Raw genomic sequence first — 6,000 nt, forward strand, 5'->3', positions numbered from 1 at the left:
ATAACCGATTCTGTGTGTCTCTCAACAGAGTTTGGCAGCAGTTTCTCTACTAATAGCGAAACTGTAAGTTCATCTTCTCCAACAACAGTCCCGTTATTACCTCACTAGTCAGAAATGTATTTTATGGATAAAACTGTCAGAGTAGTGCTAACAACATGTTTCTGTGAGCTTGTATGTCTGTACTGTATGTACGTGTGTTTGTAAGGCAGAGAGAGTGGGAGAAAGGGCGCATGTGATTTCTGTGCATAATAAAATGACATTTTGTGGCTAAAACATGGAAATAATTTGTTGTTTGCATCCGATTATTTACTATATTTATTTGCTTGGCCAGTGTCGTTGTGGGTTGTGGTTCTTTTGCTGTAAGGACTTTTGAAATAACTGAAATCATTTGTTAAGTGATATAGACATGCAATGTGGTCAAGACCTTCCTGGAATTACTTTAGCCATGTGTTTCCCTGAAAAGCATTCAAAAGACCTGTAGTGCAAGTACTAAAAAAACAGCCAATATGCTAGTAATATTCATGCTAATAAGCATCTACTTAATAGTGAATATTGTTCCTTAGTGTTACCGAAACAATATCAAAGAATATAAAATGTATGCATTTTTATAACTAGTTATGTATGAATAAAATGTATGCATTTTTATAACTAGTTATAAATTAAAGTATTAAGCATTAATATTAAAAATGTAAATAAAATAAAATAATGAATATTCACGTATATGTGTATATATGTGAAATTAGTTTTAGATTTTTGCTTTTTATAAATATTAGTATAGATAAATATACTTTAGTATGCAGTACAACTGCACATGCATATTTGAGAAAATATAATAGGAATAAAAATACTTTCAGCAAAGCAGATTGACTGAATAGCTGGATCATATCACTGTCAACAGAAGATTAGTTGTCTTTACAAATGAATCTTCCCTGGGATGAGAAAGTGAAAGGCATTGTGTGAACATGGTTTGTGAGCTTGTCATCTTATGGTGATGAACCGCCTACCTACCCCAGGGGCACTAATGTCCTCAAAGTTAGGAGTGATACTGCTCTTTTTATGCTTACAGCACCAGTCAAACTGCATAACCCATTCAGTCACAACTTGCTTTTATGCATTACTTTTTCTAATGTGTTTCTTGCAACTTGGTCATCTTGTTCTGTTTCTTAGATTCTCACAAATGTCAGTTAGACAATGTAAACATATTAATCAGTTAAATTAAATACCTCACACATGTGTCAGCTCAAATGAGTCACAGCCTTTGTATTCAGAACAATTAAATATGGTTGAGCAGTGTTCCTCTTTTTCAAATAGGAAGTATGCTGGCAAACACGTGTTTATCAGCCCCCCCAGGCACACAGTGTAGTGTTCATAGTCACTTATAGAATATTTGGGTAACACTTTGGTATAGGGTCCAATTCACACTAATAAGTAGTTGCTTATTAGCATGTCTATTATTAACATATTGGCTGTTTATTAGTGCTTATAAAGTACATATAATGCATGACATCCATAATCCTACCCAATACCCTAAACTTAACAACTACCTTATAAACTATTAATAAGCAGCAAATAAGCAGTTAATTGAGGCAAAAGTCATAGTTAATGGCTAGTTAATAGTAAGAATTGGACCCTAAAATAAAATGTGACAAATATTTGATTATTCAAGGAAAAATTTAGTTTAACAGATGTGTTATTAGATCATTATAGAATTGTTTTAACTGAAAATTGTTCGGTAAATTTTCGATCCTCGGTAGCTATTGAAAAATGTGCAGAATTCATCTTGAAAGTGAGTTTACGTTTTGTAAAAGCCATGCTTGCTCATTTCTGTTGGACAAGTGTTTGTGAGTCAAGACGTGGCCAATGTAAATTAGTTTCCATATGTGTTTTTAATGAGAACAAATGTGTCTGGGACTAATTTGTGAGATCTGTTATAGATCATTTATTTTAGTGTGTAAATGGTTTTATTTTACAAATCAGAGAAATGTTTTATGAGAGGATGTTTTAAGAGGGCTTAATATGAAAATAAAAAGCATTTGTTTACTTAGTAATATTTGTGAACAGATGAAGTCTGTATATGCCTGCCAAAAGTTATTAACCACCACACTTCTAATAGCAAATGCAATGTGTCATTTGGGAACTATAGGAATGAGACACCAAATCAGTTTCTGATTATTTTATCCAGTCCCCCTAGCAAATTATTATACAGGATTAGGGTTTAAAACTTTTTAATCATGAAAAATCTTTAAATGCATTTATTTATTTGCCATCATTGTATGCATCCGCGGCATCAGAGAGGCTAAGAGACAGCACTCCAGGAGGATAGCTCACCAATTCAGCAACAGCAGAGACACTAGGAGCCTGTGGCAGGGGATACAGACCATTACGGACTACAAGCCCCCACCACGGACCTGTGACAACAACATCTCTCTGCTGAACGAGCTGAACACCTTCTTCGCTCGCTTTGAGCAACAAAACAGCACCACTGCACAGAAGACTCCACCTCCTCACGGCGACCAGGTGATGACTCTGACCCCAGACAGCGTGAGGAGATCCTTCAGCAGGATCAATGCCCGCAAAGCTCCGGGTCCTGACAACATCCCTGGGCGTGCACTGAAAGACTGTGCAGCAGAACTCACTGATGTCTTCACAGACATTTTTAACATCTCACTGAGTCAGGCTGTTGTTCCCACATGCTTTAAAACTACCACTATCATCCCAGTCCCGAAGAAGCCATCTCCATCCTGCTTCAATGACTACCGTCCTGTTGCACTTACCCCCATCCTCATGAAGTGCTTTGAACGGCTAGTCACGCACCACATCAAGTCTGCACTCCCCCCCTCTCTGGACCCCTTCCAGTTTGCACATCGGTCCAACCGGTCGACCGATGATGCCATCTCCACTGCCGTCCACTCAGCACTCACCCATCTGGAAAAAAAGGACTCTTATGTCAGAATGCTGTTCATAGACTTCAGTTCAGCATTCAACACAATCATCCCTCAACAGCTCATCTACAAGCTGAGTCAGCTGGGGCTCAACACTTCCCTGTGCAACTGGCTGTTGGACTTTCTGACTGGAAGACCTCAGGCAGTACGGGTCGGCAGCAACACATCCAGCACCATCACACTGAACACTGGGGCCCCCCAAGGATGTGTGCTGAGCCCCCTCCTCTTCACTCTGCTGACCCATAACTGCACACCGTCACACAGCTCCAACCTCTTCATTAAGTTTGCAGATGACACGACGGTGGTGGGTCTCATTAGCAACAAAGATGAGACAAACTACAGGAGTGAGGTGAGCCGCCTGGCTGGGTGGTGCAGTGACAACAATCTCTCTCTGAATGTGGAGAAGACGAAGGAGATTGTTGTAGACTTCAGGAGAGCACACACTCAGCACGTTCCTCTGACCATCAACGGTGCGACTGTGGAGAGAGTGAGCAGCACCAAGTTCCTGGGTGTGCACATCACAGAGGACCTCTCCTGGACTGAAAACACCGCAGCACTGGCCAAGAAATCACAACAGCGTCTCTACTTCCTCCGCAAACTGAGGAGAGCCAGAGCCCCACCCCCCATCATGTACACCTTCTACAGAGGCACCATCGAGAGCATCCTGACGAGCTGCATCACTGTGTGGTATGGCGCCTGCAACGCGTCCTGCCGAAAGACTCTACAACACATAATGAGAGCAGCTGAGAAGATCATTGGTGTCTCTCTACCCTCCCTCCAGGACATTTATGGAACACGTCTCACCCGCAAAGCCCTCTGCATCACAGGTGATCCCACCCACCCATCACACAGCTTCTTCAGCCTGCTGCCATCAGGGAGGAGACTGCGGAGTCTCCAGGCCAGGACCAGCAGACTGAAGGACAGCTTCATCCACCAGGCTGTCAGGAAGCTGAACTCCCTCCCGAACCCCCCATGCACGAGTCACTTGTGCAGCATTGGTCTGCTCACTCAACGCTCACTACCTCATTTGGCATGGAACTACCTCATCAGTCAGTTAAAAAACTGCTCTTGGTCACTTGTCACTTTAATCAGACTTAAGATATTTTTAATAAGTCTTTTAACTGCACTGTTGTTCACTTCATTGATTTGCACTATATCTGTCATTTACCTTGCGCTGCTTTATTTAACTTTATTTTTAACTTTTATTTTTATTATATGTCTTTTTTTTATAATTCCCTTATTGTATAATTGTATCTACATTTTATATTTGATCTAGTTATTTTTTTTAGGCTTTAATGTTAATGTTATCTGTATGCACCGGGGTCTGAGAGTAACGCAAATTCGATTCTCTGTATGTATGTACTGTACATGTGGAAATTGACAATAAAGCAGACTTGAACTTGAACTTGTAGGTTAAAAATGTATCATCTTCATGCCAGTAAAATTCAAATAGGAGTTTTGTAACAGAGAACTTGCGGGTAAGATTTCTATAACAAACCCAGTATCATTTATTTATTTATTTATTTTATTTAAAAAAAAAAAAAAAATGAATTAAACACTAAAAAAAATTTTTTATTGGTCTTATGAAGTATTCTAATTTGTTGAGATTGGTGAATTGGTGGGTTTTTGTTAAATGTGAGCCAAAATCATCACAATTAAAAGAACCAAAGACAAACTACTTCAGTCTGTGTGCACTGAATTTATTTAATACACAAGTTTCACAATTTGAGTTGAATTACTGAAATAAATAAACTTTTCCAAGGCTCTATGAATATGAAAATTAGCATAAGAAATAGAAATGAGTTAATAATTGTAAAATTTCACAACATTACTGTATTTTAATCAAATAAATCCAGCCTTTGTGAGCAAAAAGGGACATTTTTCAAAATCATAAAATAATACAGAAAACATGAAACGCTTCCTTTAGGACAATGATCGATGATCAATTAAAGGCTTAATCGTGAAGTCATTGTCTTGCTAAAGTTAGTGTCACTTGCCGAGGAGCCGCGATGGCGATTTCCTGCATTTGATCTGGAAGTGGCTATTTTAAGTCTAAACAGTGATGCACTGTTCTCAGCCAGAACAATTGTGGGAATTCCCAGGGTTTATACAGACAGTCTTTGCTCATAGTGCTTTCCTGCTGGGTTTGACCTCCCAGCTGTACAACAGCTGGACAAGAGCAACTGGCAACAGGAAGTTGCACGGCGGCTACTGAAGCTGAGGTGCTGAAGTATTGAAGTTGACCCTAACCTCAAGATTAAGTGTTAAGGCCTTGAGTGCTCACAGTCCCATCAACTCTCACTTACTTGAATATGGAGTTATGATTAAATCACATGTCAGTACCTCTGTATCTTTCCACATGAAGATAACACTGTACTCCCAGGCTTCCAGGGAAATCCTGCCATGTGATGGATCTAGATTGTTTAATCTTGAAGATATATCAGTCTGGATCAACTGCCTCAGAACATTCAGGTGAACAATAGACTAGACTAAAACACCCAGTTTTATCATATTTTAAGACTTCCCTGTGAATAAACAAAACTAAGTTGAAAAGGAATGCTGAAATGTGACCTACAGTCATGGCCAAAAGTTTTGGCAGTGACAAATTTTGTGTTTTGTCAAATTTGCTGCCTCAGTATTTGTATATTATTGTTCCAGTACGGTATACTGAAAAACAATGATAAGCATATCATAAGTTTTAACAGCTTTTATTAGCAAAAAAATAAATAAAAAAAATATGAGTCAATATTTAGTGTTATCCCTTTTTCTTCATAACCTCTGCAATTTACTCTGGCATGCTGTATATTAGCTTCTGGGCAAAATTCTGACTGATGGCGATCCATTCTTGTCTTATTAGTTCTCGTAATTGATCACAATTTGTGGGCTTCTGCTTGTCCACTAGCCTTTTGAGGACTGACCACAGTTTCTCTATGGAATTGAGATTCAGAGAGTTGCCTGGCCATGGATCAAAAAATAAAATGTAATGATCTTCGAGCCACTTCTTTATCACTCTTGCTTTGTGACATTTTGCTCCAACATGCTGGAAAATGCACAGATC

Source organism: Carassius gibelio, chromosome A25 (genome assembly GCF_023724105.1).
Source record: "Carassius gibelio isolate Cgi1373 ecotype wild population from Czech Republic chromosome A25, carGib1.2-hapl.c, whole genome shotgun sequence".
Classification (NCBI taxonomy): Eukaryota; Metazoa; Chordata; class Actinopteri; order Cypriniformes; family Cyprinidae; genus Carassius; species Carassius gibelio.